The sequence below is a fragment of the Anguilla rostrata genome, chromosome 2, assembly GCF_018555375.3.
Source record: "Anguilla rostrata isolate EN2019 chromosome 2, ASM1855537v3, whole genome shotgun sequence".
NCBI classification, from domain to species: domain Eukaryota; kingdom Metazoa; phylum Chordata; class Actinopteri; order Anguilliformes; family Anguillidae; genus Anguilla; species Anguilla rostrata.
The window spans coordinates 18,105,206-18,117,464 of NC_057934.1; the positions used below are offsets into that span (position 1 = coordinate 18,105,206).

Genomic DNA, 12,259 nt, shown 5'->3' on the forward strand with positions numbered 1-12,259 from the left:
ACTGCAGCAAAAGTAAACAAGCAAATGGTGGCACAGGAGGTCTCAGGAGTGCATTTGTTTAATTCTTGCTAATTTTCTGACCAATGATTTGTTGTTAAGACCATTAAAATCTTAATATTTTGCAATTTTGGGCTTGGCCCATTTTTTTGCCCAGGAGTGTAGTAGTCTGAGATTTTCTTTAAATAATTTTGTAAGATTGGTTATCTTTGTGTGCACTCTACTAGTCATCCAGGAGATGGCGATCAATCGACCCGCTTGATTTTAGCGAAGGTAAACACGAGTTCAGCTGGATCTTTCCAATAAAATTTATCCAGTTTAAGACGACTTCATATCTTTGAAGACGGCATTATCTTCGCTAGGCAGAATGAAGTAAACCACAACTTGAACATGGCTTCTTTTGCGCTCTGTTTCTGTCTCACATTTGTGTATACATTCTGAGTGGCCTATTTATTTTTTGGTTAATACTCTTATCTAGATAAACTTACGAGGTCATGATGACAAAAAATAGCCTACGTGTCACTAGAGGAACAAGGACTTTGACAACGAATCAAGAAAATCATTGAGAAACAAATAAAATTGACATTTGACAGTTTTCAAATGTTGCAAAGTTACAGCACAACAAATTATATGTTATAACCTTTGCTAGGAGCAAGGTATTTATAGTGGCCTGGTTTTGTGTTTTCTTAAAATGTGGCAAAAATATTCTTCATGTTGGCCCTACATCTTAACTTAAGTCAACAATTTAGAAACAACAACTTTGAACTTGATTATTTAAACTATATAGATCATGTGTGACATTTAGCAGGCTATTTTTAAAAAAAAACATAATGTAATTTTAGATATTGCTGTCATAAACAGTTTCAGTTGGCATCTTAATTAATTTAAAATAGCTCATTTTCCTGGTGTTAATCCTGCGTTAGACCGCTGAAGTATTTGACATACATTGTAAACGAAACTGAGCGTATACAGATAATTCTATGAGAATGGGGGATGGTGTGTTGGAATTTGAACTTAGCTTGTTCAACATTATGTTGCAACACTGTGGCAAAACACTACCTACTTGATCGGATGTGTATCTGCGCCTAGAGAGATAAAAGAGAGTAGGCCTATATATGTCTTATTATCTGTTTCTCAACAACATTGTCTATTATAAATTCCGAAGTATTGATCAACGAACCCTTGCGTCTATCCCATTATTATTTAACTGTATTGTTTCGATTTAGACTTCATGCAATGCTTGCATAGCTGCAGTTCGTGGGGCCTGTATCAAGAAGCAGGACTTGTGAGTTGGCGAAGTAACTGCACTGAGTAAAACCCGGAACAGCTCTTTTTACTTCAGTCCGTGTTCCAAATTAGACAACGTTCTGGGTTTTACTCAGTGCAGCTGCCCATCAAATCCAGTAATCTTGCTTCGTGATACAGGCCCCTGATTTCATGTCATATTTTGTAAGCAAAACAAATCAGAATCGATCTTTTTATTGTGCTTGTTACATTTTGGGCGAAACTTTTATAAATGTGTGCGCTCCACCATGTCTTAGGCTACATTGCGTAGGCTGTGTAATTATTATTTATCAGAAAATCGGGCATCGAGAGAGAGAGAGAGCGAGAGAGAGAGAGAGAGAGAGAGAGAGAGAGAGAGAGAGAGAGAGAGAGAGAGAGAGAGAGAGAGAGAGACTGTTTAATGTTAATAAGGGGCGTGTCCTGTACCTGTGTTCGAAGGTCTGCACTGGAGGAAGATAGCGTGTGGTGTTCACAGTCTTGACAGCGCAAGAGTGTGACAAGTCTACTCTGTACACTAATCTGAACTCAAATGAGAAAATAGAAAATCCCAGGTTTCAAAAAGATTTGAAATAAAGCCTATACACTCAGTTATTTTTCAGATACATTGAGCCTTCACAGCAATCAGGTAAGAACGAAATGCTGCTCGTTTTGGTGCTTATTGCAATCCAGGTTATTCTCTGTGTCGTGTGTGGCTAGCTTTATCTACTTTGTTCACTGTATAAACAAGAATACAACTGAGCCAACAAGAAAATTGTTACAAGATAAATGCAAATGAATGTTGCTTGAATGGATTGTCTTTGGCGAAACGTTATTTTGCTACTATATCCCTTTAACAAACTGAACATTCCGTATATGTAGATTGAGCGTGGTTGTGTATGTGGTACAGCTGCATGAGCACTTAATCTGATGATTGATGTTTGCGAGATATAGTCAGTTAAAATAATAACCGCCGTCCGCATTGGAGTGAATGCGTTGAAACAGTAGCGCCTGGACAGGGACACCTGCACGAGCCAGATGTGAGCTAGACGTGCCCATTAGATATCAAATTAAGCCTTGGTGATAAATCAGTGTTGTGGTTTATTGAGAAAAGGTTAGGTTTTCAGGATTTTTGTTCCATGGGTGTACATGGCACACCGTGTTAAGTCTACACCGGCGGAGAGCAAGGCGATTTCGCCCCGGCTGACTGCAATGCCGTAAGACTGGCTTTGCATTTGCTCTGTGGTCGTGCGGAGGGGCACCGTTGCCACCAGAAAAGTGTGGCTTCAACATTGAATTGACTGCGCGCCATATAAAATAAATTAATAAACTGAAAACATTGTACTCTTGTATGACCCTTTAACTAATTTGTATCCTATGTGAAACCGTTCTAGTTCTATGCTATTAAATCACCGTCTTCCCCCCAAACAGCACAAAGGTAGCCTATATCGCGCAACGTGCAGGTGAACGAAATCATTGTTTTACGCAACAAAAGAAACACTTATTTAAATGTTAACTGATTTCGTTAAGCTGACAAGTTTTGAAAGAAAGTAACCCAGATAGAATCATATAGTCTACAAGTTTTAAATAGAGACAGTGTTTAGCCTATTGGTTTATTTATATAGCAAGCAATGTTACTGATATAGGAATGGAACAATGAAAAGCACGCTTTGTTAAAATGACAGAAACAAATTCCTGAGAAGTGCACGCCTACATGTTTAATGGGCAGTGGACGTTGGGTATGACTTCGCCCTCTATGTGTCACACCAATTTCACGATCAGGGACGTTGTCAAACCGCAGCCTTAAAGATTGACAACGAATAAACTGCAGTGCTTGTAATGTAATAAACCGAGGGGGGACCCATGCGTTTGAAAATGTAACACGGAGGCTGGCTCTGTTTTTAATAGGCAAAACAACGATAGTCTGATCTCTTGCAATGGCTGAAATCATATTGGGATTACGGGATACTTTCTTGATTTATGCGTTGGGGTACCTGTTTTTATCATTTTTCCTTGGGGTTTTATCACATTAAAAACTGCACTGACGCCGCGAATTCAGCATTTTCTCGTTGAATAAGTATGCTCTTGAACCGAACCCCCTTTGTGTTCAATAACGTACCTCCAAGAATGACCATCTGCACAATGCAGCAGAATACCTGACCATACTATAATGTAGTAAACTAGCAATATCACGCAATACTTTAGAGGAATAATGTCGCTATTGACAACAACTTAATGTGTTTACCAATTGGGCAGCTTCTTCTGAAACAATGTTACGTTTAATTAGAGGTCTATCATTGGCCATTAGCTGGAAGCTGTGGCGGGGGGCGGAATGGTTGTGCTGAGTAGGACTCAGCAGCCGGCTCACACGTATCATGTGAACTATTAAATGCTAGCGGGTCTTCAGTGCAGTTAGTGGCTCCCATCCTTCACTAAACTCCATCCTTCCACCACTCTGCAGCGATTTTTAACCCGTTTCTCGGGAAAGAATGCTAAGGTGTGTTGCAAATGTGCGTTTACAGCAATATATACTACGCCTTACAACGCCACATCACCTATTTTTACAGGGAGACTCCGGTGTAAAATAATTCCAACTTCAGGGAAGTTGGTCTTCAGATTGAGGATAGGTATTAATGTACAATATGGACAAGAAGAGTTCAAAACCCATATGGCAGTCCTCCCTATGTTACAAAATAAACCTCTGGAGGGAAAAGAGCCCCTGCTGAACTCATCATATATACCCAAGGTCACGACCGTCAGGTACACAGATGGCAACATCCTGTTCTGATACTCTCTAAACCTGCTCACAGATGAACAGTTATTTGATTAAACTGATTTAAGATTAATAAAACTGTCAAAATCACAGGCATCCATAATGTTTTTTGACACTCAAAATGCTCAAAATGGAAGCCTCAGTGAGGAAGCACAGTTTGTAATAGTGGGCCTTTTTGCTCCTCGCCATTTAAAAAAAGCCATGGTCACCTAGAGGTTTTATTTCGCCCATAATTCACCAGTAAGCCTCTCTATTATTCCTTTGTGGCTTTTTAGCATGCAAAAAAGAACCCTATTTTCAGATGAGCAGCTTCATGTACAGTGTCCCCTCAGACTGGAGACTAAAATGTAATCAATAAGTCCTGTGTTCTCTTGCCTTCTTACACTCCCCCGATAGGATGGTACCGCAGAATTTATTGCCGCTATTGATTTGAATATGAAAGATCATATGTGTATATAAGGACAGCCTCTTTTTGTGCCTCTCAAACTGAGCATTTGTTTACCACTGCATTGCATAAGGCCTCTCCTGTCTTGCTTGCTCAATGCAAATACTGTCATCTCGTAAAACTGTGCTTTGCTCTCCTCTCTAAAATTAGCCCCGGGACCCCTCGGTTAAATTAAATTAATGAAAAAGAAAAGCACATGATTGGTTATGATGAGAGCTCCCACATTTTGTCGTTGCTGTTTTCTGTATTCAAGGCCCTGGAATAATGTCATAGCCGTATAAGGTAAAACCTTTCATTTTATTTTTATAAGGCATTATATTTTACGTAACATATAATGCCTTATTAAATCGTTAATGGTGAGGGACAATAAGGCTGTGGACTCATTATGACTCCAGCCTTGTTAAAGACAGATGAGGCAAATCCACTCATCCAGGCAGCTGAACTTAGCGGCCAGAGCGTTATAGTCTAAATTTAATTGTTTGTTGGTTCACATCCCAGGTGAGACACTGCTGTTCTACTCTTCAGTTGCAACGTTTAGCCCTGGTTGCGTCTGCATGGATCCAGCTGTATGGCCGGAGGACAGTTCACGTAAATGGACACATTTTGTAGGCTGAGTCACCCCCGGTTAAGGACACCTGCAAAGCGCAGTGGAAACAATCCTCCACAAAGTTTAACAGAGACGACGTGAAACATGAGGCTACCGCGCTTGTGTTTGTGAAAGCAGCTCTTCAGGCTCGAGGTGACGCACAGGGAGCGAAGGAGTAATTCAAGCCAAACGGAGCTCTGGTGTCCTGGCCACTGTTCTGCATGTTGCGCGAGATCGGCGCAGCGATAGTTTAGCCCAGGGGTCTGAAACTCCAGTCCTGGAGTACCACAGGCTGCTGATTTTTGTGATTTCCTTTCAATCAGCGGTCCATCTAAGCCAAGGAAACAAGGTGTGCAGACTCTATAGCCAGTCAGTGATTTCAGTGAAGCGCATAATTTGCAGGTACACATCAAAAGGCAGCAGAGATAGCGGCCCTCCAGGATTCGCGTTTGAAATCTGTGCTTCAACCGACTTTTGTTCTGTTTTTGGTGAATATTTTGCATTCCTCCCTGGAGAGGGAAAAGGATGGGTGGAACTCCAGTGAGAAGTTAATTGGAAATAAATAGATTGAGTTTTCAACTTTGCCTGAATTTTCTTCAGAAAAGTTAAGAGCAGAAAACTCAAACAATGTTGGAAACTTTACCTATTGAGTACCTCAGCACTGTTGCAAGAGAGTAATCGAGTCAACTGGGTAACAGAGATGCCTGTAAGTGGGTGATCAACTGAGCATAACTTGTAGGGTTGCCAGATTCATAATTGGTCACACCGGACAACATACTCAGCTGGAAACTTAATCACAGACGAGGTGGAGAGCTGTCGGGCTGTCAGAATCTTTCTTGGACCTTGACGATGACTATAAGAACAGATCACAGACTGGAGGTGTCGCAAATTCGTTACAAACTAACGGTGAATTCTTTCAAGCTACTACTCAGACTGGACATTATATTGTATGGTAGGGACCACAAACCACACCTGTACAAATTTGAAAACCAGATATCCGGTCGAAAACCAGGCATCTGGCAACCTTAATCACTTGCCATATTTTTGTGGCATGGTGCACGTGATACATGCATTGTCTGTTGTGTCGCAAAGACCATTTGAGCGTGGTTCTCTCTTGTGGCATTTGCTTTCAGAGGAAGAAATGAAAGATCCCCCCACAGGGGCGACATAGCTCAGGAGGTAAGACCGATTGTCTGGCAGTCGGAGGGTTGCCGGTTCAAACCCTGCCCTGGGCATGTCAAAGTGTCCTTGAGCAAGACACCTAACCCCTAACTGCTCTGGCGAATGAGAGGCATCAATTGTAAAGCGCTTTGGATAAAAGCGCTATATAAATGCAGTCCATTTACCCCGTTCAGCCCCTATTTCTTACTGTTTTAGTGGCAGTTACTTGCAGCTCAGGTCAAATGGTTAACTTTTTCTGCATGAACGAGCAGACATTTTCAAGTGTTCTGTGTTTGTTTGTTGTGAAATGCTTGTGGATTGAATCCAGTATTAAACCCCTGAATATGAGAATGTATAATCCCTCCATCATAATGCCGGGGATTGGGTCGGCTGTTTTTTTTCAGCCCCATTTTTGCTAATCTTTGTCCTTTGTATTCATTTTAGCCTTATTTATTTTCTACTTTTCTACCATCCAACCATCCCAATCCATAATCTTAAATTCTGACTATGTAAGTGAATATACTGTTCATATTTTTATCTACAACAACAACTTGAAGGTTACAGATTTGACATATTTGAGTCATCTCATCTTTCAAGGCAGTTTGCATTGGACGTATGTTCAAATGCAGCAGTGGGAAACGCAAACCAAGATTTCCCATGGGGCTGTTAGGATGCGTAGTCCATATCATCTCTGTTTATGTGGCTTCGTGACAAGTGAATGATGTTAACTGAATCACTGAAGTGAAAAAAAAAAAACAGTTGTGGGAGGCAAATCATTGCTTTGCATGATTTGGAGGGTTTCTTAAATGGATGTAAGTGTTGGAAGCTGTACAAAAAAAGTTCTGTTGGACAGACCAATTTATGATTTGTCTTAGGACATTTTTGCAGTTGCATTCAAAAGGATTAGCTGTAGTCCTGTGGGACAGTCCTGTCAGGAGGAGGCTAAACAGAGGACTAAGCCAAATGTGATTAATAGAGTCGGCGTGTGAGAGTGCATGCACTTGTTTGAATGAGTATGTGTGCATGTGTGTGTGTGTGTGTGTGCATGTGTGTGTGCGTGTATGGGCATGTATGGGCGTGTGTGTGTGTGCATGTGTGTGCATGTTTGGGTGTGTGTGTGTGTATGTATGTGTGTACATGTGTGTGTGCATGTGCATGTGTGTGTGCGTGTGCGAACATATGGTGTACAGAGCATATGCGCTTGCTTTGCTCATTCTTGTAGTTGCTGTGGACTTTGCTGGTCTCTCCACTGCCTGCGTGTTTCTGCCACGTAATGCATTGGCACAATGGGAATTTACTTGCATTTGTCAAGGGAAGTATGTGGTCTGATGGTCTGATGTCTTTATTGTTTACTTCATTGTTGTGATTGTTGGCACACCATCTTACCAGTACTGGGGATATATGTCTCTTTCCCAGTAACTTCAGCTGACTTCTGTGGGCTTGGGTTAGAAACGGGTGCACTTTCATAACATCTCTCTACTTGTCATAAAAAAGTCCAACTGTGATTCCAGTTTTTTGGTTTCTGCCATATTGTTTCTCTCAAAATGTGATAAAAAGCATATGCTGCTTCAAAGGCAGTGCAGAGTGCACTGAAAGCCTGAAGATTGCTAAATGGTGCCAGGCTGTTAATTAGCACTACTACAGCACTGGAAAAACTATCAAGCTGTTGATCATCAGAGAAAGGATTACTAGTCTGTTGAATCTAATTAGCAGACTTATGTCCCACATTCATTGTAAGGCAGCTGAATCTGAGTACTGTTTTAAATACGTGTGAAGTCCTCAAGCAGCGTTCATCGAGTTCTATTATGGACTTACATGTTATTGTCTCAGGGGTTCTTAAACAGAGAGACAAATAAAGATGGCAGATAAGAACTTCAGTTCCTTATGAAGTTTACTTTTAATCTTGTTCAGAAGTTATTTATTATTTCCAAAATGACATCCGACACACGCTGTAACCTTTTCTTATTGTGGAGCCATTACTGGAAGTGGTAATATACTCTGTGTGAGGGGGAAGGACCATGGTCCCACCTTGATTCTAAGACCCAGGCGCTTACTGCTTGTCTGAATTGCAGACCAGTGTTGTATTCAGCTGTGTTTTCATACTGCATGGGTCCCCATCCCTTGTCCTGGAGAGCCACAGCTTCCAAAATCACCAACCAAAGTAGAGCAAACCAGGTGCAGTGACTTAACTGCGATCAGCTGCTTTAATTTGCTTACCAGTTAAACACTGAATAACAATTAAAATCAGCAGACATTTTGGCTCTCCGGGGCCAGTTGCCCTACAGTGTGTGTTATAACATGTGATTTGCAGAAATGAGGATGTAGGTTAGGCACCGTCTTCTTTGTGTGGTGCGTTCGTGTTCTTGGCCCTCGGCTAGCCGGAATCATTCCCCGCGCCATGTGCTGGGTGGCAGCTGCCTGTTCCCAAGCTATTGCCATGGTGATGGAATTCAAATAAGGATCCGGCAGTGCGCGGTGGCAGCAGGGCTCCGTGGCATTTTCATGCCCATGCTTCTCGGAGTGTCTCCAGGTGTCTGGCAGGTGTTAGCCTGCGAAGACAGAGAGAGAGAGAGAGAGAGAGAGAGAGAGGAGAGAGGGAGGGGGGTTGGTGGTGAAGAAAGATAGAATGAAAGAACATCACCTTTAGTACCAGTGTGCCACTGTGTCAGAAAAAAGCCTAAACAAACCCATTTTATGCCATGCCTGACACTACAGACAGAGCCAGACTCGGAGAGCGAGGGGGGGGGGGGAGATGGAAAGAGAAAGAGAGGGAGAGACCGAGAAAGTGGGTGAGAGAGCCCAAGAGAGTGATAGTGAGAGATCGATAAAGAGGAGAGAGTAATGGACTTACAGTTGTATGAGAGTGTTAACAATAAAGACAGCACTAGTGTGTAGGTGTGAAAGGAAAAGCAAGATAGTGGGTATCAAAGAAAAAGACAGAAAGACCATGTCTATATATGAGGAAGAGAGAGGTGGGCTTTGTAAAGCAGAGAGATAGTATATCTATATTATTATATTATTACGTTATTATTATTACTGTTTATGTGTATGTATACATATGTACCTGGATGTATATGCATATATACAGTCTATTATTCTGTTATATATACTAATGGAAATTGTCAGTGCCAATAAAGCACTTTGAATTTGAATTTAGTATGTCTATATTATGTCTATAGGAGATAGATAGCATTTATGCTGTATGTGAGGAAGAGAGAACAAGGGACTGAGAGAAAGAGAGAAAAGAAGAGAGAGGCAGTAGAAGTGAAGTAGTAAGTGAGGTAATGAGAGTGCATGTGTTTACTGTCCCTGGCGAGAGGTGGGGAGTACAGCTTCTTGCAGTCATGGAGTGAAGACAATGCTTCCCCCAGCCTTTTTACCCATCATTCAGAAAGACACCACGCGTGTGCATGTGTGTTGTCTGCTGTTGTCCTCACATTCCCCTCCAGATTCAGGGGCTACCCGAGGTATCAAGGTCTTCTTCTTTTCCTCTTTCATTCTTCTTCTGTGATGGATATCTTCCACACTCAGTAGTGGATTTTTAATTACCGGCTGGAGCCAGGGCTCTCTGTGAGTCATTTCTCAGGACTTAGTAGGCTTCGGGGACAGTTAGTTGAGTGCTTAAAAGGTCTGGTTAATTTCTGTTCATGCAGCCTGATTGGTTCTGTTGTTACAGTGAAGCAAATGTGTGAGACCTCCTTTATTGAAAGCTTTTTTGTTGTGGTTTAGATGCAGTATTTGTCTAGATCAGTTAACATGGAAGTGTTACTGCAAGTATTCTGTCTGTGCAAGGGGCTTATTACTTAAACATTATTTCACCACTTGAAATTTTGTGTTGTTATTTATTCATGTACGTATGGCTGTATCCGGAGTGTTCTAAAATTCTGAGTTATTCTGTGTGAGAGCTATTGCACACCTCCAGGATAGACAGGATGCTAAAAAATGGTTTTTGGATGGTGGATTGCAGCTTTTGCAGCTTTTTTTTTTTTTTTGAGAAAGCACATTTTCTTTACAAGTGATTTATAGTGAAATGTTGTAAGAGGTACTTCAGCTGTCGTATTCTATTTACCGCATTGCTGTGAATGAAGACCCACTCCCTTCAATATCTTACTAAAGCTCAAAGCAACAAACATATGGTATATCAAACTCATACTGTATATCAGAGATAGGGGACCCACATGTTGGCCCAAAGGCTCTGTGGGCTGCAAACATAGAATTCACTGGAATTGAGTAGCAGAACCTGTATATCCTCCTGAGACCTGGGGCCTGTATCACAAGGCAGTATTCCTGAGTTAGCTGGATACCGGCAGTGAGTAAAACCCGGAGCAGCTCTTTTTCCTTCAGTCCATGTTCCAGATTGAGAAGGTGTCCGGGTTTTACTCTGTGTAGTTCACCAGCTGACCCAGTGAACTCAGTAAACCACATATGTAAACAAAAGCAAAATGTTAACAGCATAATATATGATCTTATTGTTTTAATTAAAAGCAACGTGTATTTGTGAACTGGGCTGCAGTTGGCCCATGGATTGTACATTTCTGCTAGCTGCTGTGGAACAGTATGGCACCTGCATCCATAATTCTGAAAAGCATCAGTACACACGAGGTGTTTGGATGGTCTTATCAGCTAAAGCACTGGGGAGTCATTGCAGTTCACTATCACACCTGGCCGTACCAGTGCTTTGGAGGTGCAAGTATTGCATGAATGAATTATATCATTTCAGGGCACGGTGGGTTTCACCCAGAATGACCCCATCAGTAATGGATTTATGCAATCTAAATTGTTTTATTAGCTTGGTGAACTTGTGAAACTCTCCTCAAGTGCGCAACAGAAGTGGCCAGTCTGGGGGTTTTAACCCATGTCCACTCAGTTGCCATGGTTTCCTTGGACTGTTTATGGTTTGTTCTGCTTGTTTTCATCCAAAATATTCTCACAAAAATGAGTGGGGCAGCGCGCATTAGCAATGCGTTACTTTCCAGTTGTGGTTGTCTCCCATGACGGGACAGTGTTGTGTACTCTGGCTCTCTTCAGTGATGTCACAGAGAGTTTGAACTGGAAGAGGCTGACGTGTTTACCTAACCCAAGTGGACTTTCTGTTCTGTTACTACGGCGACGACTTGTTGGTCGGTACTGTTCAGTATGAGCTCGTCTGTAAAGATTGGTTGAAATGTATGTGTGTTTTTGCCTGTCCGATTTGCATTGCATGGGCCACAGGGCACGAAAGGCAAGTGAAATGTGCCAGGGCTTCAGTGCAGTCTCTGTGAACAGTGGAGTATGGCTTATCACTCTGTTTGTGTGTGTGTGTGTGTGTGTGTGTGTGTGTGTGTGTGTGTGTGTGTGTGTGTGGGTGTGTGTTTGTCTGTGTTTCTGTATCTAGGCAGGTTCTGGGTGAAGAAGAGAATACGTCATAGCAACATAAGAAACGACAGTTTCTTATGTCACATACATCGTACATTTAACTCAGAGGAAACAGAAGAAATTGGAAAAACAAAGTGCAGGCACTTGAATCTTTTAGCCTCATGTTAACTTAAAATTTTTAACTCAAAAAATTTAAAAAGTACTCATTTAATTCCTTTGATTTATGCACCCCTTAGAAATTCATGCAATCCATTTCTATTTAAATGTACACTATTTTGGGTTAGCTGCCATGAGTTAAGCGCTTGTTAATAGCCTTCCTGGATGTAAAGGCTCAGATTGATAGTCCTTCTCTAATTAGCTTGTACGCCTGTGGTGACACTTTAGAGTGAGCTGTATAAGACTATCATCAGCATGTAAGATCATTTCCCAGATTGAAGACAATATGCCAAAACATTTGAATCTTTTACCCTCATTCCAGGTAAAAAAGTTACCTGTTTTTACAAGTAGCTCATGATGTTTTATCAAAGATCTTTGACTATTTATTGTTTGAAGAGCTGTTCATCAGTCTAGAGAATGGATTCTGAGTGGGCATTTTGCAAACCCCATGTCACCCTTGTCCTTGTGTATGAAATCATGCAGTATGGCCTATTATCATATCAGAAAAATCTACCCTGCTGTGCGA

The 12,259-nt window shown here is 41.5% G+C and overlaps 1 protein-coding gene across 2 annotated transcripts in view; it reads left to right on the forward strand.

Annotated features, from left to right (window-relative positions):
• Positions 1-1,706: 1,706 nt before the first annotated feature.
• Positions 1,707-12,259, forward strand: part of sema4gb (sema domain, immunoglobulin domain (Ig), transmembrane domain (TM) and short cytoplasmic domain, (semaphorin) 4Gb) — a 56,295-nt gene continuing 45,742 nt past the window's right edge. For both annotated transcript variants that reach the window (XR_010328222.1, XM_064320947.1), the window contains exon 1: positions 1,707-1,906. The gene's annotated coding sequence lies outside the window, so the exon portion shown is untranslated. The remainder of the gene's footprint in view (positions 1,907-12,259) is intronic.